The sequence below is a fragment of the Acomys minous genome, assembly GCF_964271855.1.
Source record: "Acomys minous genome assembly, chromosome: 20".
In the NCBI taxonomy this organism is placed as follows: Eukaryota; Metazoa; Chordata; class Mammalia; order Rodentia; family Muridae; genus Acomys; species Acomys minous.
Genome location: NC_140502.1, coordinates 5,032,214 through 5,058,464, shown reverse-complemented (window position 1 = coordinate 5,058,464; position 26,251 = coordinate 5,032,214). Strand labels below are relative to the sequence as shown.

The following is a 26,251-nucleotide window of genomic DNA, read 5'->3' as shown; positions in this document are numbered from 1 at the left end:
GGACCTGGCTGGCCCTACAGAGCTCCTGGTGATACCGCTGAGCAAAGGACCCCAGCATGCCGACCACCTTGCCTAATGCAGGCTGAGGACTGACGGGGAGGCAGGGACAGGGGAGAGGGATGGGGAAGCACACTCCTCACACAGGTCTGATGGGCAGCCTGTAACCAGCCGGTAACTGCCAATAGAGAACCAAGTCGTGAGGGTCAGCTCTTCCCACAGAGCCACTGGGCACTCTGGATGGGGACAGATGAAATAGCAAGGGGGCCGGCAGACAGCTGGAGCAGAGGCTTTGGCAGCTCCTGGGGAGAACCAGGCTGGCACAGGTGTCATCTTTCTTTTGATGGCCCTGCTGTGCAACCCTCTCTTGAGGAAAGACCAGAACCCCTATGGAGTCCAGTCTGCACTCCGGGAGGTGACCTTATGAGCACACAGGAAGCACAGGCGCGAGCTATAATCCGTCCTCCTGTGCTGATGACATGCAGGGCGCTAACCGTGGGGTTTCCCCCTCATGGGCTGTACTCAGGGGTCCATGATGGGCGTGGTGGCACTCGCCTTTAATCCCAGCACTCAGGAGGCAGAGGCAGGCAGGATCTCTGTGAGTTCGAGGCCAGCCTGGTCTACAAAGCGAGTCTAGGACAAGTCAAGGCTACACAGGGAAACCCTGTCTCAAAAAAAAAAACCAAACAAGCAAAGCAAAACAAAACAAAACATCATGAGGTAACACAGTAGTCAATGCACCCCGGTCCATGTCAGAGCCAGTGGGCATGCTCCTCCAGCTGATGGCCGCCAGATACTATCCAGTCAGTAGAAGAGTCCAGCCCGTTCCCATGATGCACAGTGACAAGAGGGAAGCACAGCAGTGACGTCCCCGACCCCGCTACCCCCTGTGGTTCCACTTCCTATGGTTTCCGCCACCCACGGTCAGACGTTACCTGTAACACTGCGTAGTTGTGCAAACAATTATTAGGTTTCAAATGATTCGTGTTATACCATAGTGTTACAGTTGTCATATTATTAGTTATTATTAATCTCTAACTGTGGCCAATTTATAACTCGTGTGTGTGTGTGTGTGTGTGTGTGTGTGTGTGTGTGTGTGTGTGTGTAGAAACCAGCAATGCATATATGGTGTTTGGTAGCACCCCAAGTTTCCGGTATCCCCAAATGTATACCCAGAGCTGCCGACTATCGCACAGCTTTGTGCTGTTACCCTCAAGGCCCGGGTTGCTGGAACTGTTCCTGCCACAAACTCCTGTCTGTGACGACGTTTACTCCAAGCAAATGGGAAACGGAGACTGGGGAAGGAAGTGAAGCTGCATCCTGGGTAAATACCTTCCAGGCTTGGAAGAGCAGTAGGCGAAGGAGAGGGTGTTTCTGGGCCTAAGGTGACAAGAACGGCTACTTGTTTAATTCCTTTCCTTCCCCAGTTCCCAGCAGAAGGATCAGAGAAACGTAAGTGAGAAAGGTAGGGGCCTGTATCCCCAGAGGGAAGCTGGTGTGCTAGGTTTCTGTTGCTGTGACAAAATGCCTGAGACCCTCAAGTTAAAAAGAGGAAAGGTTGGAGACGTGTCGGCCCATGTTCGTTGGGCAATGCTGCTTTGGATCTGTGGAAGTCCGGTACATCCTGGCAGGCGCCTGTGGGAGAAGTGAGTGACCTGTCTACCTTATGGCCTCCAGGAAGCAAAAAGAAGAACAACAACAGCAAAAAAGGGGGGTGATTACATCCCAATATCTCCTTCCATGCAGACCCTCAACGATCTTACTTCCTTCTATCAGGTCCCAGCTTCTAATGGTTCCTCAATCTCTCAGTAGCACCCAGGGGTGGGCAATAAGCTTTTAACCTGTGGGCTTATAGGAGACACGTATCCAAACCATAGCAGTTGATCAGGGTCAGAAAAGAAGAAGAAGAAAAGAAAAACAAACCTGAAAGCCACAGTGCAGAGATTTGGGCAGCTACCCAGAGGTTAGAAGGCTGGGCAGAGTACAAAAGCCCAGCTGAGAGTCCAGAAGGCACTGTTGGGAGGAGGCCAGGATTCATTCCCACAGAGGGAACCTGCCAAAGGCCACACTACACTTCACAACACGACACTGAAGTCAGTAAAGCAAAGGTCAGGGCAGAAGGATGCACAAAGCCCTAGGTCCCAAGGTTTTAACACTTCTTGACTTGGGGTTCTAATAAAATATTTATCTACTTATTAATTAATTAATGTGTTGCCAGCATGTGTATCTGTGTACCCCGCTCCCTCTATGTGTGTATGTGTCCGGTATCCATGGAGACCAGAGGAGGGCATCAGAATCCCCTGGGACTTGAGTTACAGACAACTGTGAGCCACTGTACACGTGGCGGGAATTGAACCCAGGTCTATGTATCCTTGGTTATCCTGGACCTTGCTATGTAGACCAGGCTGGCTTCAAACTCAAGAGGTCCACCTGCTTCTGTCTCCCAAGTGCTGGGATTAGAGGTGCATGACACGGCCGGGTGTGGTGGCGCACACCTTTAATCCCAGCACCCGGGAGGCAGATGCAGGTGGATCTCTGTGAGTTCGAGGCCAGCCTGGTCTACAAAGTGAGTCCAGGACAGCTAAGGCTAACACAGAGAGACCCTGTCTTGAAAAACTAAAAAAAAAAAAAAAAAAGTGCACGACACATTTTTAAATAAACAAGTTATACAATTAAAACGAGGTGAGAACAAGCTGGAAAGTAGCTGCTTATGTCTTTGATCCCAGTACTCGAGAGGCTAATGGAGAAAGGAATTGGCAGTCAACCTGAGCTATAGAGAGAGTCCTTTTCTCAAAAATCAAAGTCAAAACAAATTAAATGAAGAACACTAAGGGTTAGGACCTGGAGAGAAGGCTCAGTGAGCCTTCATTGTTCCTGCCTGGGACCTGAGCTCTGTTCACAGCATCCATTTCAGGCAGTCCACAACCATGTGTAACTCCAGCTCCTGGGGGGTCCGACGCCCTCTTCTGGACTCCATTGTCACTGCACCCATGTGCACTTGCCCACACAGAGACACATATACACACACACACACACAGTTAAAAAGAAAGTAAAATAAAAGGGATATAATACAAGGGATATAAATAATCTGGTTAATAAAATCTGGCTTTCTTTCATACTCTTCTGTGTTCGTCAAATAGGACACAGTTTTTTTTTTCAATCAATCAAAAGTTAATTTGAAAAGCTGGCTTACGTTAAACTACAGAAAAAAAGAAATCTCAACAGAAGCCATAATCTAACCAAAATGCAATAAGACAGAATATTAAAAAGCGACAGGGAAAAGTGTTGGCTACAACATTGTTTTTGATGGAAGAAAGCAGAAAGCAGATACTTGACCTTCCCATGGGAAGGGAAATTCCTGCTTCCAAAGGCTTAAAGAGGGAGTTGAGAGCCAAGAGCCGCCACCCGAGCAGAAGATTTCAACAGGGCCATTCAAACTCATAATGGTCACGGGGCTTAAATGCCAGGCATATAGAACATTTGTGACACACCATCCATACCTGATTTTATACTTTGCCTGTGTGCGCGAATGCACGCACACGTGTAGAAAATATATACGTTATGTATGCATGTGTGTATGTGTGTATGTATTCATTACAGAGATGGCTTCTTGGTTCAAAGCACTGACTGCTTTTTTTTAAAGGACCCGGGTTCGGTTCCAAGCACCCACGTGGCAGGTCCCAAATGACCTTTAACTTCAGCTCCAGGGGGATCTGATGCCCTCTTCTGGTCTCTATGGGAGCTGCATGCACATGGTGCACAGCCACACAGGAAGGCGAAACACCCAAACACATGAAATAGCTTTTAAAAAAGCGATGACAGACTACATGCCCAATGACAGTATATTACAAACGTAATTTAGATCGTATCCCTCGCCACGGTACACATTTCGGCCATTTATGATGTGTTTTTATCTCTTTTGACACTGGCTCTGAAACCAGGCTGGTTCTAATCACTGATGAGATGCCAAGGTTTAAGTAGTGCTGCCCTTCCTTTTTTTCCTCTCCACTGGTACCAAAAAAAAAAAAAAAAAGAAAGAAAGAAAAGAAGAATGGTGTGCATTATGATCGGCAGCATTTTAGGTCTCATGAAAGTATGATAATTCCTCAGAAATGTACAGGATATATTACTATTGAGCTAGAAATTAATGATAAAGGAAAGATAGGAGCTCTTGGGTATTCTTCTGAACCCTTCCCGCACATGAAGGAGGAAATAAAAACAGCAATTTTACACTATGAAAAATTATGATAATGACAAGTGGTACCCATCAAAACTTATGGAATGTAGCCAGAATTATGCTCAGAGAAATCTACTGGCCTGTGCGTCACATTCATTTAAAAAGGAAAAAAAAAAGAAAGAAAGAAAGAAAGAAAGAAAGAAAGAAAGAAAGAAAGGTAACAAATGACCTGGACATTCAACTTTAAAAAATGTGAAAAGGCGTAAGAAAGTTAAGCCCTGACAGGTATTTAAGATAACGAGAGAAAATGATGCCTTTCCGATGCTCAAGGGAGGGTGAATAAATCTAGTGGCTGTTTCCACACAAAGCCAATGAGACAGAGCAATCTCCACTAAGGGTCTAATCAAGAAAAGAGAGGTCCCTAGCACGGGGTGAGGGGGTGGGGGGGTAGAGGGGGTGGGGAGTGGGGGGTGGGTATGACCCGCCCTATGGTTCCGGTGCGGAAACATCTGCCTAGAATACCCCAGTGAGGCGTGAGGGTAGGGCTCAGCAGAAAAGCCGGTACCTACCGTCTTAAGGCCCTGCAAAAGGGGGAAATGCAGTAGAGGAAAGGAACTCATCAAAAAGAGATCATAGCATTTGTGGAAAAAAAAAAAGTTGTTGCAATGCAAAAATGCCACATAGAATTCTATTGTAACTTTTCCACCGAATGTATGGTAGTCTCAGTTAGGCAAACGTGATACAAACTGATTTGAGACGTGGGAGGTCTTGAATAGAAAGGCGAATGTGTGAAACACGCTCCACCCCAAAAGGGCATTGTCCTCTGCTAGTTCCAACCTTTGAGGAAAAGCCATTTTCTATCCCATTTAAAATGTTCCAGAGGATAAAGAATGCAGAAAAACTTCCTAATTAATTTTATGAATAACGCATAACCCTGCTACTAAAATCTGCCGAAGATGAAAGAAAAATAAAATCGCAGGCTAATCCTGCTTGTTACTATAGATGCAGAAAGTCTAAGCAGAAGATCACATAAGACATACACAGCCTCCTTGGCACCGGAAAATACAGGATTGCGGGGTAAGGCGAGAACACGTCCAAGATCCTTCATTATGGAGGAGGGGAGAGAGGAGGGGGGAAATGGGAAGGACGAGGAGGAAGATGGGGAGAAAGGTGGAGGAAGAGGAAGGGAAGAAGAGGAAGAGGAAAGAGGAAGAGGTCAAGGAAACAAGGAGGAGGAGAAAGGGGGCACAGGAGGACAGGAGGAGGGTATGCAGCAATGGCGGTAAGTGTCCACAAGAGCCCCAATGACGGATGAGAGAAGCCAGAGGTCAAGACTTGGGGCTTTGGTGCCCACCTACGGATTCGACGCAGCTTGAACCCCTGTAGGACAAGGACTGGCCTGGGCTCCACAGAGGCCACCACTTCAGTGTGACTCAACCTCAAGCCAGGCCTGTGTCACAGACCCGTAACCCCAGCTCCTCAGGAGGCAGATACAGGGCGGTCAGGACTTTACCTCTGACCCCTGAGACCCATGCGGCCGAAGGAGAGAACCAGCTCCCATAAGTTATCCTCTGACCTGCCTGCCCACGGGTGCTGTGGAACACACACACTCACACACACACACACTCACACACATACACACTCACACACTCACACACATACACACTCACACACATACACACTCACACACTCACACACATACACACTCACACTCACATACACACTCACACACACATACACACTCACACACTCACACACATACACACTCACACTCACATGCACACTCACACACACATACACACTCACACACATACACACTCACACACACATGCACACTCACACACACTCACACACTCACACACACACATACACTCACACACATACACACTCACACACATACACACTCACACACATACACACACATACACACTCACACACATACACACTCACACACATATACACACATACACACAGGCACACTCACACACACACATACATGCATGCACTCACACACACATATACACACGCACGAGTACTCACACACAAACACACACATACACTCACACACACATGCACACTCACACACACACATACATGCATGCACTCACACATACATATACACACGCACGAGTACTCACACACAAACACACACATACACACTCACACACACACAAACACACGCCCATACACACTCACACACACACGCGCATGCATGTATGCACTCACACACACACACACGCACGAGTACTCACTCACACACACATACACATACACACACAAACTCACACATACACACACTCACACACATACACAAACACACACCCATACACACACTCACACACACATATACACACTCACACACACATACACACACACTTTTACAATAAATGCTACAGCAGCAGCAGCAACAACAACAACAATAACAGAAAACAAAACCATCAACCTCTAAAGAAAGCAGTGGGGGGAAAAAACGATGTACAAAGGAAAAAATGTCTTCTGGGGAAAAAAAGGGGTTCTCCGCACCCCCAAGCCTGCTCTGTGGCTGTGGGGCTCTACACTGCTGTTACCTATGTGCCGTTGTCCCCTATGTACCTATGTCCCCATCCCCTGTGCCAGCCAGAAATAACAAGGAAAATGGATCCCAGACATGTGCACGCGTGCAAGCTCCCCAGCAGAGATGATTTCCAACGTTGACAACCCAGGAAGCACAGGGATATACCATTAAAGAAAACAATCCCCAGCCAACCTTAAATTAGCCTGGGTAATTTTTGCTTCTGTAGGATAGCACGCACACACCATAATCCACACAAGGAAATGACTCATCCTGAAGTTGGAATGCCGAGGAAACAGACCAGAACCTCGGCTCAGGGCAGAATCTGATTTGCATGAATTTGCTTATTGTTTATGTGAACATTTCCATTTTCAGCCACCGAGGGGGACAGCTAAACTCAAACCAGAGATGGTGCCTCACGTCCGCAGTCCCAGAACTCTGAAAGGCCGAGGCAGGAGGATTGTTGTGAATTTGAAGCCAGCCTGGGCTACATAGTAAGTTTACAAAGCCAACCTGGGTTGCATAATGAGACACTGCCTCAAATGAAAAATTTTTTTAAAAAGAGGAAAGAATCAAAGCAATAAAGAAAAAACAGGAAAAAAACATCAGGAAACCATAAAAGGCAGGCATGTAGATTTTCAACATCTCCGCAGAGTTTCAAGAAATGAAAACTATAGTAATTGGAATTTCGGAAGCACATTTCCAGGGATTCAGAATAGACTAGTTAGCAAAGTAGGAGATGCTGGCATCCAGATGAATCCGACATAAGCAGGCAGGTTACACACGCGGGAAACATGAGACACAAGTGATAAGAGATTGAAATAAGAAAAGTCCCAAACAATGTCATTAATCATAAGAGATTCTGGCAGCCCTAGCCTCCCATGGGCACCCAAAGAAAGTTAAGTGCCTTCCAGATAATTTGCAGTAATGGCTGTAGGCGGAGAGGTTCGAGTCAGCACCAGGTCTCTGCTGAGCTCCGGGGCACACTAAGAACCGGGGCTGGCTGCCCACTAGGGGCGACCTTTAAGCACTGTGCACACTTAACCTTATTTCACTCCCACAACGACCTAAGAATCTATTAATACAATCACAGGTAAACTGAGGGTCTGAGAGTCGAAATAGTTTTCTCTAGGTTCCCCCCCCCCCCACCCCCATACACTGTTTCTCCATGTACCCCTGGCTGTCCTGGACTCACTATGTAGACCAGGCTGGCTTTGAACTCAGAGATCCACCTGCCTCTGCCTCCCGAGTGCTGAGATTGAAGGTGTGCGTCACCACACCCGGCTAGTCTTCTCTAGGTATTGGGTGCTGGAGAAAAAGCCAAAGACTGGTATTGAGAACAGGTGTGAGACTGTTAGCCCTGGCCATTAACTTGATAGGATTTGATTTACCCAGGTGCTAGAACTTATTGGTATGCCTTTTCCAGAAGAGTCTGACTGAGGAGGGGAGATCCGCCCTGAATATGAGGGCACTGTTTTTTTTTTTTTAATTTGGAGTCCTGGACTGAGTAAAAAGGAGGTAGCTAGTGGATCATGGGTGTGCATCTCTCTCTCTGTCTCTCCCTCTCTTTGTCTCTCTGTCTGTGTCTCTCTCTGTCTCTCTTTCTCTTTCTCTCCCTCCCCCTCTCTGTCTCTCTCTCCCTCCCTCTCTCTCTGTATGTCTCTCTCTATCTCTCTCCCTCTCTGTGTGTCTCTCACTCCCTCTCTCTGTCTTTCTCTTTCTCTCTCTGTCCCTCCCTCCCCGCCTCTCTCTGTGTGTCCATCTCTCTGTCTCTCTGTGTCTCTCTCTCCCTCCCTCCCTCTCTCTGTCTCCCTCCCCCTCTCTCTGCCTCTCTGTCTCTCTCTCCCTCTCCCCCGCCCCCCCCTCCCTGCCTGTAGACATAATGTGCCCAGCTGCCCATGTTGCTCCTCTCATAGCTGGAGCCGCTGTCACTGAGCTGCCTTCCCCTCTAAGATGGTCTGTACCCTCAGAACCTGGAGCCCAAATCAACCCTTCCTTCCCTAGGCTGCTTTTGTAGATTGTCACAGCAACGAGAAAAATGGCTGATACAAAAGGAAAGAAGCTACTGAAGAGACGATGACCAAAAATTGCAGGATTTAGGGAAGGCATTAGCCCTACCGTGCACACACCTATAATCCCAGCACTCAGGAAGACGAGGCAGGAGGACCAGGAAGTGGAGGCTAACCTGCGCTGTACCGGTACTCTGTGGAAGAAAGGAAGGGAGGAAAAGGGAACAAAGGAGGAGGAAGGAGCAAAGGGGAAAGGGAAGAGAAAGAAGAGAGCACAGAAAGAAGAAATGAGAGACACACACAACAGAATTCTATACCCAGATCAACTATTCACATTAAATATGAAGCAGGAAGCAATGGTAGATATGGCCAAAACGCCATGTATACACATACGGGGTTTTCAAAGTATAAGCAAAACTAATTTTTTATTTTTTATTTTTTTATTAATTTATTCTTGTTACATCTCAATGGTTATCCCATCCTTTGTATCCTCCCATTCCTCTCTCCCTCCCATTTTCCTCCTACTCCCCTCCCCTATGTCTATGACTGAGGGGGACCTCCTCCCCCTGTATATGCTCATAGGGCATCAAGTCTCTTCTTGGTAGCCTGCTATCCTTCCTCTGAGTGCCACCAGGCCTCCCCATCCAGGGGACGTGGTCAAACATGAGGCATCAGAGTTCGTGTGAAAGTCAGGCCCCACTCTCCACTCAACTGTGGAGAATGTTCTGTCCATTGGCTAGATCTGGGTAAGGGTTTGAAGTTTACTGCCTGTATTGTCCTTGGCTGGTGCCTTAGTTTGAGTGGAACCCCCGGGCCCAAATCTGCCAAAACTAATTTTTTAAAAGTCTAAAATGAAAGTCTAAATGAACAAGTGTTGAGAGCTTACAGCGGTCTTCGCTGACGACGTACGAATGGTTACGCAAAGGCAGCTGGACAGACGGTACGCGGAGAACAGGATTCGGTATACAGCGGAAAGTACAGGAGGTGACCAAGGACGAACTATCTAAATAAACGGGTAATGATGATCTTTAAAGCCATGGAGACTTTAAACAAGATGAGGTTAACGTTAAGTGGTGAAAGAAAAGAAGACGGAGGCGTGACCAGAACTAAAACGCTCTAAGATCGCTGTGTGGGTTTGGAGTAGATATTTTCATTTCCGTTACTGTATCCATATGTGTAGATTAACAATATAAGGATAAACACAGAAGAATTTTTTTTAAAAAAAAAATTGAAGTTCCAAGCCAGTACAGTGCAAAAAGGGCATCATAAAGGAATAACAGGCGGTTTGTCCTCTGAAACCAGGACAGACTTTAACAATGATGGAAATCCAGTATAAAAGACAGCTTTAAGAAAGAATACAGAGAGATGGCCCCACGGTGAAGATCTCTGGACCTTACAGAGGACCAGAGTTCAGTTCCCAGCACCCATCATGACAACTTCCAAACGCCTGTAACTCCAGCTCCAGGGGATCCCATGTCTTCTCCTGGCCTCCAAGGGCACGACACTCATGTATGTGCACACAGACACACAGACACACTAACGGATACATGAGCACACATATGAACACACACACACAGAGTTAAAAATAAATATTTAAAAATAATGTTTTTCTAAAACAACCAAATACAGATACATTGGTAAACAGATTAAGGTTTGCTGTGAAACTCCCAAAACACCGGTGCGCTCTCTCTCTCTCTCTCTCTCTCTCTCTCTCTCTCTCTCTCACACACACACACACACACACACACCTACACCTCAAACCACCATAATACCAGACCCATCACCAAGACAGTTATTTTTATAGTATAACTATAAATCATATTAAAGTTTAATGCAAAAGAATATTGGTAGGGATTAAAAGAGTTATTACACAAAGAATAAGGGGCTAATTCTCTAGGGAAAAAAAAATACAAAAACCTCGAACTTGAAGGTACCTAATAAAATTGCGTTACAAAAGCAGAGTCACAAATTCATAACCCCTTGGAGAGATTTTTTTTTAATGCATCACATCCTGGTGTTGATAGATTTTCAAAAGGCAGAAATTAAAGGTACAGAAGACGCAAACAAGATAAATATAAGTTAAAGAAGGTACACAGGGGATGCACACGGGATTCTGCACTGAGCAATTAAAGGCGTGCATTGTTTCAAGCATAAGGAGCAGTAATGGCCACACCCGAGCCAGAACATAAGGCGACTCTCAACTAAAATTAAATAATCAATAAACACAAGCCACAACCTCTCACTACAAACAACAAAACTGGAAATTGATTTTTTTTAAAGCAGAAAAAGGAAAAAAAATGTCCTTGAAATGTTTTAGAGTCTAAATAATTCATGAGAGAAAGAATCACAAAGAGATTATAAACCTTATGGTTATTGAACAGGAAATACAATACAATGGTTATGTACACCAACCAATTACAATTTAATTCAGAAATGCATTACAGAATGGCTCAATATTAAAATACCTATTAATACAATTTATTGCACCAATAGATCAAAAGAGAAAAATCGTGTTTATTTCTACACATAGACTAAATACATTTGTTGAGGGGGGGTTGTCCTTGATTATCTATAAACATTAGTCACAAACAATTTTTTTTTCATTTTAAAAATACCACACCAAATAGAACTAACTTACAGCCCAGCTGTGCCTCTCTTAAGGTGCTCATCCTAAGTGGACTTTAGCCACAGTAATCACAGATGGGCCTGCACATCTGTGTTACTGCTGAACGCTTCACAGTAGCTAGGGAGTGGAATCAGCCTAGACATCCATCAAGACAAACGGATAAGGAAAATGTGGCATAGGCACACAATGGAATTTTATGAAGCTGCAAAGGTAAACAAAATCTTGACATTCGCAGGAAGTTGGATGGAACCGGGAAATAGCGTTACTCGAAATAAGCCACACCTCAGTAAGACAAACACTGCGAATTTTCTCTTAATATGCAGAGCCTAGATTTTAAAATCGGGTATCTACTACGTGACTTCTATCCAGAATATAAGACGATCTATCACAACTAAATAATTAAAAAAACAAAAACAAAAAACGCAAAGTATCCCAATTAATCATGGACAAAGGATCTAAGTAGATGCTCCGCAAAGCTGTATAAATGACCCATAAGCACAGGAGACCATGGCTGGCATCAGTCTTCATTAGGGAAATGCAAAACAAAACTACCACAAGAAGGTGCTTCCGGCCACTGGGGCAACTGTAGTAAAAAACCAAACAGTAACAAGGCTCAGCCAAGAGGCAGAGAGAGCAGAACCCTTAACACACTGAAACAACAAAGCCACTTTTGAAAGCAACCGGACAGTTTCTTATAGAGATATCCACAGAATGGCCAAATGTCCCAATAACCCCACTGCTAATGAGATACCGAGTGGTCCCGAGCCTTCCAAATGCTGTGCCCCCTTAAGACGGTTCCTCATGATGTGGTGACCTTCAACCAGAAAATTCTTTCATCACGACTTCATAACTGTAATTCTGATTCTGCTATGATTCGTGATGTGAACATCTGTTATGCAAATGGTCTTAGGCGCCCCCCCTCCATGGAAGGATCATTTGACCCCCAAAGGGGTCACGACCCAAAGATTGAGAACCACTGCGCTAAGAGAAATGACGATATACAAACCTTGTAGATGAATACGCATAATTTTGTTCATAAAAGCCAAGAGGTGAAAACAACCAAAAATAAAACCAAAACCCAGCAACAGATGACTAGACGAAATGACAGCAGCGGGTATGTTCATACAATGGGATACTATTCAGCTACAGAAAGGAATGAAATATAGGTGAGCCTTAAAACCCGCTATGCTAAGTGAGAAAAGAGCCAGGAAATAAAACACCGTACAGTCCAACTTGTAGGAGATATCTGCAAAAGGCAGATCTGTAGAGACGGAGCATTATTAGTGGTTGCTTAGGGGCTGGGCAGGAAGGAGCGAGGGGCGATGGTGCAGGGCTGCTTCTTGGGGGAAGGAAAACTGAGACAGTTGTGAAGGTCTGTGTACGCAATGAAACTTGGGGAGGGGAGGGGGAGGGGAAGGAGGGAGGGGAGGGGAGAGGAGGGGAGGGGGGAGGGGGAGGAGGGAGGAGAGGGGAGAGGAGGGGACGAGGGAGGGGGGAGGGGGAGGAGGGAGGAGAGGGGAGAGGGGAGGAGGAGGGAGGGGAGGGGAGGAGAGAGGGGAGGGGAGAGGAGGGGAGGAGAGAGGGGAGGGGAGAGGAGGGGAGGAGAGAGGGGAGGGGAGAGGAGGGGACGAGGGAGGGGGGAGGGGGAGGAGGGAGGAGAGGGGAGAGGGGAGGAGGAGGGAGGGGAGGGGAGAGGAGGGGAGGGGGGAGGGGGAGGAGGGAGGGGACGGGAGGAGAGAGGAGGGGACGAGGGAGGGGGGAGGGGGAGGAGGGAGGGGGCGGAGGGAGGGGAGGGGAGAGGGGAGGGGAGGAGGGAGAAGAGGGGAGAGGAGGGGAGGGGGGAGGAGGGAGGGGGAGGAGGGAGGGAGGGGAGGGGAGAGGAGAGGAGAGAGAGGAGGAGGGAGGGAGGGGAGGAAACACGGAAGGGAGGAAGGAGGGAGGGGAGGAGGGAAGGAGGGAAATTCATCTATGCTATTTTGTACCCACACCACACTTCCGCCTCTCACTTTCTCACAGGTCAGCTACCCACGCTCCCCCTACTAGGACCACTCCACCACCTCGCTGCTCTCTTTGACTTTCGTAAGGATTGACTCACTCCCTTCCCCTGCCTCAGACTCTCACAATGAGTCTCACGTTAAGGTACTGTGGTGGTTTCCCCGACCCTAAAATAACCAGGAAACAGAATCCTCAGTCCCTCCTCTCACAGCAGTTGCCCGGTTCCTTGGCTTCCCTTTCTAACTCACTGTCTTGCGCTATCCAAATTCACAATCCCTGACTTCTCTCAGAGCCCCAAATCAGACATTTCTTCCCACCATCCAAGCAAGCCCACGCTTGCTTAGATTACACACACAGACACACACACACACACACAGACACACACACACACACACACACACACAAAGTGGGTGTGCGCATGCGCAGTACCGCAAAGGCCACAGAGGGCGCCGGACCCTCTGGAGCTGGGGTTATAGGAGGTTGCCAGGCACCCATCGTGGGACGCTGGGAAACAAACTCAGGTCCTCCAGCTGAGCAGCAAGCGCTCTTAACCACAGAGCCATCTCGCCAGCCCACTGGTTCTCATCCTGCACTTCCTGCCACCAGCCTTTGACACAGGGAGCCGCCATGACGAGTTTCCTCAGCTTTAGCTCTCTCTGTGTAATTTCAGGTTCATCAACCCGCTCAGGTCTACCGGGCCTCTCAAATAGTAGGCACTCTCACTCAGACTTCTTATAGAAACCCCTCTCTCCTATCAGCTCTTCCCTCTGCTGGCGTCCTATCTCAGTGCAGGCAATTCTGTCCTCCGAGCGTCAGCCGCCTAACTTCCTTCCCTTCCCTCAGACCCCATCCCTCTGTCACCATGTTGGCATGGACCGTCCGCTCTCCTACCGCGGCAGCCCGGCTCGGCTAGCCCTCTTGATGCCTCATTGCAGCAGCTGTTAAAGAATGGATCCTCGCTGGGCGGTGGTGGCGCGCGCCTTTAATCCCAGCAGTCGGGAGGCAGAGGCAGGTGGATCGCTGTGAGTTCGAGGCCAGCCTGGTCTACAAAGCGAGTCAGGGACAGCCAAGGCTACACAGAGAGACCCGTCTCGGAAAAAAAAACAAAAACAAAAACAAAACAAAAAACTAAAAAACAACAAAAAAAGGATGGCTCCTCACACACTACATCTCGATAATAGCTCTTTTCCATTTAAATCCTTGCAGCGGCTGCCCACCCCTCCAAGGGAGAGTCACATTTGTTTGTTTGTTTATTTGTTTATTCAAGACAGGGTCTCTCTGTGTAGCCTTGCCTGTCCTGGACTCGCTTTGTAGACCAGGCTGGCCTCGAACTCACAGCGATCCGCCTGCCTCTGCCTCCCGAGTGCTGGGATCAAAGGCGTGCGCCCCCACACCGAGCGAATCACGTTTCTTACTATTATGGTTTAAACAGGAAATGCTGCCAGCAGGTTCATTTCTACGAATGCTTGGTCCCTAACTGGTGATGAGATCTGGGGGACACCGTGGAATCTTGGGCTTAGCTGCCAATCGCTGAAGGCAGGCCCTTTGGGGTCTGACATGCCTGGTCTAAACTGACTATTTCCTGGCTGGCCGTCAGTAAGTTACATAGAGTGAGGGACACGGTAGCAGCTTTGAACGGCCGTGTATGAGAAAGGGGGGCTGGAAGTGTGGGGGAGGGGCGGAGAAGATGGGATCGAAGAGCTAGGAGGGGCCGTGCTATGCTTTGGATGAAGTCTTAGTAGGTACCCCCGAAAGTTTCATAGGTTAGAAGCTTGACCCCCGAGTATGGTGAATGCGACACAAAGGAAGCGTTGGAGGAGGCTTTATGAGGTGGGTCTGGTGGAAAGAGGTTAGCCTGTTAGCCCAATGGTTAGCACTTCCCTTGGGAGGGATTAGTGATCTCTTGGGACTTGGCCAAATTCTTGCTCTCCTGCTAGATTGTGGTACATAGAACCTGAGATGTCTCTTGGATTTGTTTTCTGATACACATGCCTTTTGTTGACTAAGATAGTACCACACACACACACACACACAGTAAATACATGAGGAATAACTGGATGGTCAGAAAACTCAACACGGTGGTAGCCTGTGTGTCTACTAGGAGGTCCGCGTGCTTGTAAGTTTACCCTAAGTTTATCTAGAAATAAAACACAACACACTACAAACTTCTGTCAGATGGTATTTGAAACTTGCCTGCATGTTTCCAAAAGACTCTGAAAAAAAAATCAAATGTGACGTCACATAAAATGAACAAGATGAAACTTGCATCTAAGATATTAAGAAGGTGTTCACAAGCCACAATAATTAAACCAGTGGGCCAGGCGATGGTGGCGCACACCTTTAATCCCTAGCACTTGGGAGGCAGAGGCAGGTGGATCGCTGCGAGTTTGAGGTCAGCCTGGTCCAAAGAGTGAGTTCCACGGCCACGGCTACACAGAGAGAACCTGTCTTGAAAAACTCAAACCAAGAAACAAAACCCCAGAAAAACAGTGGATTTGGGGGCTGGAGAGATGGCTCAGTGGTTGAGAACACTTTCTGCTCTTCCAGAGGACCTGAGTTCTGTCCCCAGCGCTATACTGGGAAGCTGACAACACCTGTAACCCCAGTTCCAGGATGTACAATACCTTCTTGTGGCTTCCATGGGTACCGTACACATGCGGCACACATGCCTATGTGCAAGCAAATGCTCATACATATAAAATTAAAATAAATTTTAAGATGGAAGGCTTTCCTCCCATTTTCCATGTTCACGTATGTGGTGTTTGTGTGTGTATGTGTGTGTGTGTGTGTGTGTGTGTGTGTGTGTGTGTGTGTATGTTAACATGTGTGAGTGTCTGCATGTACTTGGAAGTATACATGTCTGAGGCTGATGTCCAGAATTGCTTTTCATATTTTCCCCACCTTATTCACTGAGACAGGGTCGCTTGTAGAACCCAGAGTTTGCTCACGTGGGTAGCCTTGCTAGCCAGCTTGCCCCGGGAATCCCCTGCCTCCACCTCCTGAGACACGAATTATAGGCAGGTTTCCATGGCTGCTTGACATTTCAGGGGTTCTAGGGATCCGAACTCAGGTCCCTCACACTTGTGTGGCAAGTGCTTTTAGCCACTGAGCCGTCTCCCTGACCCCAAAATTTACAGTTTTTAAAAAGAGCAATGATCGTGCCCCATCTTTAACCTGTCAAGTTGACAAGGATCTTTTTTTTTTTTTTTAAAGCCAAGATTTCCCCATGCTGGTGCAATTATGAGAACAAATAGGCTCACTCACGCACCGCTGGGTCTTCCTGGAAAGCAATCTGCCAGCAAGTGTTACACGTCTTAAAACTGCGCCCACCCTCGGGAGGAAGCACCTCCGCCATCAGAAATCTATGCTGAGACGACACAAAGGTATACGGCAAAAAAAAAAAAAAGTACTCACTTCGACGTTCTTTAAAATTGAAAATCAAAAAATGAAAAGTACCCACAATGACCGACGGAAAGCGGGGTATATAAATGGTGGCAAATTCATGCGAAGGAGTGCCGTGCAGATGTCAAAAGCGGAACGGAAACAGATCCGTTACCAGGGAAAGGTGTTTGTGATATATAAAGTGATTAACCAGGTTATGTGCAGTAGGCATAAAGATTATTGCGTTTTTATAAAAATGAATGCGACTTATGCGTTTATAAATGTAACGCGATAGAGGAGTCCATCTCTTCCGGAACGATATATGAGACACATGGGCGCTGCATTCAAAGCCTTTAATTGTCTTTCTCCTGCTCTCGGAGGGTGACAGACTCCATACACCACACAAGCTGAGGGTGTCCTTTCCAGTCCTCTGAAGGTGGAGACGCTGGGTGCAGAGCTGAGGTTCCTCAGAAGTGGGGTAGGAGCCTTTGGCAGAGCCCTGCTGGTACACACTCGCCCACAGAAGCCAGGCAGGAGTGGTCCACCCGGAAGGCTGGGGTTGCCAAGGACCTTGGAGCCCAGCTAGCAGCCCACCTGCCCAAACACCGGGGCACGGAAGACTTCATCAGCCTCCATGGCCGAGGAGGCTTAGCCCTTATGGTTTCACTGTTGGGGCCAGATATGCAACACCAGGCCCTTGTCTTTAGGTAGGGAGGTAGTCCCCTTGCCAAACAAAGTGGCTATGAAATCTTCAAATCTCCAGAAGGCAAATGCAATTCAGGGATATTGATGATCAGCACATGGCTGTGGTTTTAAATCTTTTTTTTTTTGTTTTTTTTGTTTTTTGTTTTTTGAGACAGGGTTTCTCTGTGTAGCCTTGGCTGTCCTGGACTCACTCTGTAGACCAGGCTGGCCTCGAACTCACAGCGATCCGCTTGCCTCTGCCTCCCGAGTGCTGGGATTAAAGGCGTGCGCCACCACCGCCCGGCTCCATCTTCAGATCCATCTTCTTACAGATAAGCGATACAGAGCCGGGCATGGTGGTGCACGCCTTTAATCTCAGCACTCCGGAGGCAGAGGCAGGAGGATTGCTGTGAGTTCGAGGACAGCCTGGTGTACAATGTAAGTCCAGGACAGCCAAGGTTACACAGAGAAACCTTGTCTTGGAAAAGAAAGAGAGAGAGAGAGAGAGAGAGAGAGAGAGAGAGAGAGAGAGAGAAAGAGAAAATATGTAGAAGTCTAATTCTAGCCTCACGTGGGTGTGCACACCTGTGATGCCAGCACTTGGGCGGTGGAGGCAGGAGGATCACGCGTTTGAGGCTAGCCTGAGCTGGGCAGCAAAAAAATGCTTCCTCAGAAACAAACAAACAAAATTAGAAGCTGAGGAATTAGTCGGCTCAGGCAGCAAAGTGCTTGCTGTGCAAGCGTGAGTATCTGAGTTAGATCCTCAATGCCCAGGGGATGAAGGCAGGCAGAGTGGAGGCGCAAGCCTGTAAGCGCAGCAGTGGGGAGGCGGGGGGCCGGAGGATCCTTGGAGCTCACTGGGCAGCCAGTCTACCTGAAGCAGCTCAGCCAGATACCCAGACTCGAAACCGAAGGGGGAGAGCAGTACAGGACTAGTGTCGACCTCCGGCCTCCACACACGTGAGCGCACACACACAGGCACAGACGCAAAAGTTACATACTCTTTTTGAAAATTGGTGGCGCACGCCTTTAATCCCAGCACTCGGGAGGCGGAGGCAGAGGCAGGCGGATCGCTGTGAGTCCGAGGCCAGCCTGGTCTACAAAGTGAGTCCAGGACAGTCAAGGCTACACAGAGAAACCCTGTCTCGAAAAACCAAAATAAATAAATAAATAAATAAATAAATAAATAAATAAATTTATGTTGTTTTATTTTGGGTAATCCTTGAGATTGAATCCAGAGTCACTGGCTAACTAGGCAAGAGATCTGCCACTGAGGTACACCCACCGTCACTTCCCGCACCGACCCATTCTGTAGATCTTTAAGTATTTGAAGCTCTGCCTGGTTCCCCACCCCTTCTTTTTTTTTTTTTTTAAATATTTATTTATTATGTATACATTGTTTTGCCTACATGTACCCCTGCATGCCAGAAGAGGGCGCCAGATCTCATTATAGATGGTTATGAGCCACCATGTGGTTGCTGGGAATTGAACTCAGGACCTCAGGAAGAGCAGGTGGCGCCCTTAACCTCTGAGCCATCTCTCCAGCCCCCCCCCCCCCGCCCCTTCTTAGTGGCTGCTGAGCTGAGACACCACTTTCCCCTGTGCTAAAACTGACCCCTCATCTGCGTACTCCACAGAGATGCTTTGGTCTCCTTACATCTGAGCAGCCCCGTGCTCTTTCTCTTCTTGCTAGCACTGCCCACTTACCTTCCCCCCTCAGCTGTGGGAAGCAGAACTCACCCACCCACCTCCGCCCCAGCCCCTCAGACCTGCCCCTTGAGACATGAACGTTTCCTTTGCAGACAACGCTTCTGACTCTGTCCTCCCCTTCCCGGATCCAGGGGCCCCGACTCACCCCTAGCTGTGCTGTGGCAGCATCGCCGCTGCTCAAATCCTGCCCAGGAGGAACCTGTTGGTACCTAAAACCCATCACTGAGCTTCGGAGGGGACCCAGGACAACAAGAAAGACCCTGGCATGATGGTGAATGGGCCATAGCTGACCTGGCTACTCTAACAAGCACCTAGCTGGTTAGCATAGGCTACTTTTCGAGTTGTCTGTGATGGCATTTTTTTCAGAGACAAATAGATAATGAGGGGGCTGACCTAATCAATGGAGAGTCTCATATTGGGTTTATAACCCGACAGCGTCATTGAGAGGTGATGAAAGGGAGAAGTGGGGGTGCAGCTGTTGGAAGCAGGCTACTACTGTGTGTGTGTGTGTGTGTGTGTGTGTGTGTGTGTGTGTCTACCTATGTGTGCTGGCATGCTCACTCATTCATGTATCTACAAAGGCCCACGTTGACATTCAGTGCCTTCCCTTATGGGCTCATCATCTGTGTTAGTTCCGTTCTTGTTACTATAACAAACACCACGACCAAAAGCAACACATGAAAGAAATGGTTTATTCTGGCTTATGATGCCAGAGGGATAAGTGTCCATCACGGCGGGGAGGCGTGGCTGAAAGCCACAGGCATGGCCATGGCAGAAGCAGGAAGCTGAGAACCCGTCTTCAACCAAAAGCAGGAAGCGGGAGAGGGAACAAACTTGCACGTAGGTGAGTGAAGCCTCTTTACTCTCAGAGCCCGCCTCCAGTGATGCACTTCCTCCAGGGAGGCCACGCCTCCTTCACCTTCTCACACAGTACCATCAGCTGTGGACCAAGGGTTCAAATGCTCAACGCTAGAGGGGGCGTTTTCTCAATTGAACCACTACACCAACCTCAGGTTGATATTGCCCTGTGAGTGTGTGCGTGGCGTGTGTGTGTGTGTGTGTGTGTGTGTGTGTGTGTTATGTATGTAGTATGTATATGCCCTATTTGTGGGGGCTCATATGTGTCTGGTGGCCTAAAGTTAACGCCCAGTGTCTTCCTCACTCTCTTCCTTACATTAGTTCTACCTTATATATTGAAGTAGAGTCTCTCACTGAATCTAGAGCTCAAAGGCTTCGGCCAGTCTAGCTAGCCAGCTTGCCCGAGGCACTGTCTGTCTCTACCTCATGGGTGCTGGAATTAAAGGTGGCCACTAAGGCCGGACGTGGTGGCGCACGCCTTTAGTCCCAGCACTCGGGAGGCAGAGGCAGGTGGAAAGCTGTGAGTTCGAGGCCACCCTGGTCTATAAAGTGAGACCAGGACAGCCAAGGCTACACAGAGAGACCCTGTCTCAAACAAACAAACAAACAAACGAAAGGCAGCCACTGTGTCTACCAGGCTTTTATGCAGGTTCTGGGATTTGAATTCCAGTCTTCAATTTACAGAACAGGTGTTTTATCCACCTCTTTCCACCTTATGCTTTGAGCCTCAAGGTCTCTAGCTTAACCCGGAGACCGCGTGCCCCTGTGTGCTACCTGTTTCCCGTCCCCTGTCCGTGCTGAGGTCAAAGACATACAGATCACCTGGAGTTCCATGGAGGCCAGGGATTTGAACTCAGGTCCTCAGGCTTGAACAACAAGGACTTCATCCACTGAGCCATCTCCCAGGACCCCTGGAGTATACGCTTAGGGGATGTATCTTGCTATGGCTCCTGCCTGCATCCCTCACTTCCTGTCAGCTATGGAAAAACTCCTCCATGAAGCATCCTCACCGCTGTGATGGCGGTCTGTCTAATAACCCGTGGGGCCAACCGAGCATGGGGTTGAGTCCTCTGAATCCTGAGACAAACACATTCTTCCTCTTCTTCTTTTCATTTGTCAGTATCAGGCAACTACCTCAAGGCGGCGGTAGGTCCTCTGGGATGCTGACCTCAGCCAAGGAGGAGTTAGCTGCCCCACAATTTGTTTAGGGAAAGAGAAACTGACGAGACCCCCCCAAACATCGAGGCTGGGTTCCCCTAGAATCTTTTTTTAAAATTATTTTTGTTTTTTAAAAAAATAATTTATTTTATTTATGCTTTGGCATGAGGGGTGTCAGATCCTTTGGTACTGGAGTTACAGACAGTTGTGAGCTGCCATGTGGGTGCTGGGAATTGGACCAGGGTGCTTTGAAAAAGCAGACGGTGCTCTTAACCACTGAGCCATCTCTCCAGCCAGCTCCCTGCCCCCCAAATCTTAAGACCAAAGACAGTTGAGGGCCCTTGAGGAGAGGGCTCTGGATGGAAGTGAGAGCCAGGTCAAGACCTTGCAATTGGTGGCTGGAAGCTGTCAGCCTACAAAGCCAGTCACTGCATGCCGGTGAGGGTATGACCCAGGGCCTCTGGATGCCACTGGGAGCCCCAGTAACAGATATTCCCAGTAGCCCCCGGGGGGACCTAAAGATTTAAACAGAATACAACATGTCCCCATGTCCGGGCAGGGAATTCCATAGGGACCCACAAAAAAAACCCCACTCCCACAATAGCCCCCCCCAACCCCTACCCCCACCCCCACCCCCCAAGGAGGACAGAGGTGGCTTCTCAGGCTGTAGGAAGTATTCTGGAGGACCGCACTGAAAACGCAGTCACACACCCCAGCATTTATTTGAAACAGAACATTAATTCTGACTGTCATTAGAGTCCATTTCAATTTTGTAATAACATAAAAAGTTAAGAGTCTAATTTATTCATACAAATCTTGTTAGCATCCAATTTCCACATAATGTAACATATCTCTTAAAAAGCTGACAAAGCAGGAGAAATTAAAAAACAGTTTAAAAAAAAAAAAGAGCGAGAGATTCAAGGGTTCTTCTCACTGCCTTGGAGGCAAAGGTGAGGCGGGGGAAGACAGAGCCAGAGCGGTTTGGAGAAAGAGCTAGAAGCTTGGAGGAGCAGGCTAATTCCTGACTCTTAATATGGCCCGGGCTGCCCCCCCCCCCCCCCCCCCGCCCGCTACCCTCCACAGGGCTCCCACAGCTGTGCCAGGGGCAAGTCTCCCCCACCTGTGCGCACCACAGACAGCCCCCTTCAGCCAACACATCTGGGGAGCCAGTGACTCCTCTTAACCACACAGCCGCAGTGTTTGGGTTGGACAGAGAAGTTGCCACCCTGTAATTTACCCCGTACACGGGTTTTAATTGTACATTAATCTTGCTTGCACGCCACTCCCCATGCTAGATTCTGTACTGGCAGCAGTTTGGAGTCACCAAAGATAGCTGATGAGTGTAATTGCACGCTGCCCCCTCCCCCGCACCCCCCAGCCTGGCTCTTCCAGGATTACCTGCTGCTGGCTGCTGGGGGCTTGGAGAGAAGGGGGGGGAGGGGGAGGGGGGAGGGGGAGGGGGGAGGGGGAGGGAGAGGGGGAGAGAGAGAGCTCGTGAGAGGGAGGGGGAGGGGAGGGGAGGGGAAGGGGGAGGGAGAGGGAGAGGGAGAGGGAGAGGGAGAGGGAGAGGGAGAGGGAGAGGGAGAGGGAGAGGGAGAGGGAGAGAGAGAGAGAGAGAGAGAGAGACTCCTGTCACCGCCAAGCCACCTTTCAGCACCATGTTTCACTGTTTCACAGCTGACATCAATTTCAGCAAAAAGGTCAGCGGCAACAAACAATCATCCTCCCTACCGTCGTCGTCAGCAGCCACGTGCTTTTGGGGTACCTTGTCATCCCTTCTCCAAACTCTCACAGGATAGGTGGGGGGGGGGGGAGGCAGTCTGGAAGAGCTTGCTCGGGGAGTGGGGGAGGAGAGCAACCCCGCGAACCTGAGAAATCTAGCCGCACAGAGGTTCCAAGGTCACTTGGAGATTCAGGAAGGAGAAGTATAAATTACAAAGGCCTGGATGGCTGCCAGGGCCCCCAGGAAGCTACATTTAGCGTGTCATTCTCCCAGCAGCGGGGATGAAGCCTTAACTTAAGCTCTTCCCGAGGAATTTGAATGGAATTTGTTACAGGGCCGTTTGTGATTGAAATATCACCAATTGGCTTTTCATGACAACTCAGCAATTGATTGCAATGGCAGTGGGGGAGCTCTGTGTGTGTGTGTGTGTGTGTGTGTGTGTGTGTGTGTGTGTGTGCATGCACTCGCGCGTGTGTGCCTGTGTGTGTACAGAAAGGGGGGGGTTGTTGTTGTGTTCTTAGGCTGACCAAGGTGGCAGTAAGGGCTCCCCCACACAATATTTGTAAAAGCCCGATGAAGCCCCTAGGCCCATGATAAGCTGATACCATAACACAGACTTCAAAAAAGACACCTTGGCATTTGCCCAAGATCAGATTTCCCCTGCCAGAAGCCCAAGGGGGAGCTTTGTGCTGGTGGAGGCCTAGGGGCTCCCCAAACCCCTTCCAGCAGCCTCCTTCACTTAAGCTCAGGCAACTAGCACTGGGGTGGGTGGGGCTAGACACTCCAGAATGGAGGAGAAAGTAGAGGTAAGTGTGCACGGCCACACAGTCTCTGTGGGAAATATTAGCAGTGAGTCTCACCGGTAAAAGACAGGTTTGTTTTGTTTTTGTTGGTCAGTTGTTTTGTTGTTTGGTTATTTTATTTTATTTTATTTTATTTTTTATCATTTTTGTAATGATAAGGTCTCTCAACCTATTGTTGACTGGCCTGGAGCTTGCTATATAGACCAGGCTGGTCAAACCCTCACAGAGACCCGCCTGCCTCTGTCTCTGGAGTGTGGGATTAGCAGAGGGCAGTTTTGATCGTTTTTTTTTTTTTATTGTTACTGCTTTCTGGTGTGCCGAACAAAGCTTAGGAGAGCCTCGGTGGCGGGTGAGGCTCAGACAGTCTCAGGCAAGGAGAGAGAGTAACACCTGTGATCCATTACAGGGAAGCCCAGGAAATAAAAATGAAAGCAAAAGTGTATAACCGTGGGGCCAAAGATTTCTTTCACCTGCAGCCTCTGATATCTCTTTCTCTCCCTCCCTCTCTCTCTCTTTTTCTCTCCCTCCCTCTCTCTTCTCCCTCCCTTCCTTTCTTCCTTCCCTTCTTCTCCTTCTCCTCTTTCTTCTCCATGGTATCTCAAGACTCACATCAGACTAGCAATCCTCCTGCCTCAGCATCTCAAATGCTAGGATTTCAGGCTTGTGCCACCCCATCCCTGGTAACCTTTGATTTCTTTCAGGGAACCCTTGGAGATGGGAATCTGTTTCAGAGGGGCACATTTCACCCCCCCCCCCGGGAGACTGTGCTGTACCCCGCCCCCCCCCGCCACCCGCCCCCAGCTTCTGTGTGTGGCCTCAAGTGGTTATTGAAAGGAGACCATTTCCAAAGCAAACCCTTCAGAACATTGGATTCCCTCCTCCCCTCCCCCCCCAAGTTTGCCATGCGTCTGGAGGTGGCTTCTGGAGACAAAGGCTCCCGGCACACACAGCCCAGGATCTGGAGTGGCAAGACGTGAAACAGTATATGAACGATGAGGCCGAAGGCCCCAGATTGTGTGAGAGTCCAAAGCAGGGTCGATTCAGGTGGGTTTTTGATAAACACTTCAAACTCTCCATCCCTGAGAGAGGCAGAATGCTTGTCAGGCACACACATCTTTATGAGCTGTCCGCCTATAAAACTTGCAACGGGAGGGTCCGTGCTTAATGCTGGTCTGGCAGTAAATTGGCGCGTCGCGCTGGGTCGGCAGCATCAAATTAGCATCGACCCGTAAAAACGTTACTGAATGATTCCTCAAATCTGCCAAGTCTTCAAATCAATTTCGCAAAAAAAGTCAGGCTTTTTTTTTTAAACGTTGATAAACCTTTCATATTAGTTATCACAGTGGAGCATAAACCTCTCTAATCTGTCTTCCTACCAAAAAAAAAAAAAGGTGTTGTTTTTCCCAAACTGCTTTTAGCTTTTCCATCTTCACACACCCGCCTACACATCCCATAAACAATGTGTGTGTCACGGAGTCATTTGTTGTCCTATTTTAAAGTGGCTTGTACTTGGCTCACACCAACTGTGCCCTTTGACCCCAAACCCTGGAGAGAATTTCTCCCAGTACCAAGACAGAGTCCTCACTCTTTGCCTTGGAGATAAGCAATCCCAAGTTGGCTTCTTTTAGAAAACCTTCTAGAATTCTCTAAGGAATCTTATGCATTCATATCTCTCAGGCACCTCTTGTATCTCTTTGTCCCTGTGGACTTTGCACGGCGGATCTGGGGGGGGGGGGCGGCGGGTTGGACCAGTTCTGGTTAATCCGGGGGTGTGTGTGGCCTCACTCACTCTCTTGAGGGTCAGCACAGGTTTCCTACCTATAGCTGCCCCAGCTGGAATCCCTACCCCTCTTTGTCAAACCTTTAGACACCGTCTCACTCTGTGCTGGTGGCACCCCAGTTGTCCGTGGGGCGACTGCTCTTCCCTAAGGACAACAGAGACTCAAACACCAGCACATTCGTTGCAAGGACTCTGACGCAGGGCTCTCGTCGCCCTGGTGCAGAGCTTTCTGTCGGATAGGAAGGCAGTTGACCAGATGAGGCCAAAGGCAGAAGGCATTGTTATGGTCAAACGGTGGCAGGGATGGTTGAGGAGGTTCTGCCTGCACTCAGATGGAAAAGCACGTCAGCTACGGAAAGCTGGTGCTGGAAGCCGAGGAGCCCGGGGCTGACACAAAAAGGAAGGTGCTGCTTCTGTTTGTTTGTTTGTTTGTTTGTTTGTTTTGTGGTTGTTTGTTTTTGTTTTTCTCAACACAGGGTTCTCTGCGTAGCTTTGACTATCCTGGGACTCACTCCATAAAACAGGCGGCTTCAAATTCAGGAGATCCGCCTGCCTCTGCCTCCCAAGTGCTGGGATTACAGGCTGGGAGTGCAGCTTGGGACCAGGCAGTGAGACTTCTAGACACCCGGAAAGGGACCATAGCAGGTACCAGGATGAAAAAGAAGGCACCCAGGGAGACGCAGGCAACCACATTCTAGACACGTGCTCTACCACTGAGGCACCCACTGCTAGATTCAAGGGCAGGCAAACTACCTCCTACCTGTACCACTGGGCTATATTGCCAGCCTTTCTCTTTCCA

The 26,251-nt window shown here is 48.6% G+C and overlaps 1 protein-coding gene across 1 annotated transcript in view; it reads right to left on the bottom strand.

Moving 5' to 3' along the window:
* Positions 1 to 26,251, bottom strand: part of CHST8 (carbohydrate sulfotransferase 8) — a 151,311-nt gene that overhangs the window by 113,119 nt on the left and 11,941 nt on the right. The gene's annotated exons all lie outside the window — the stretch shown is intronic.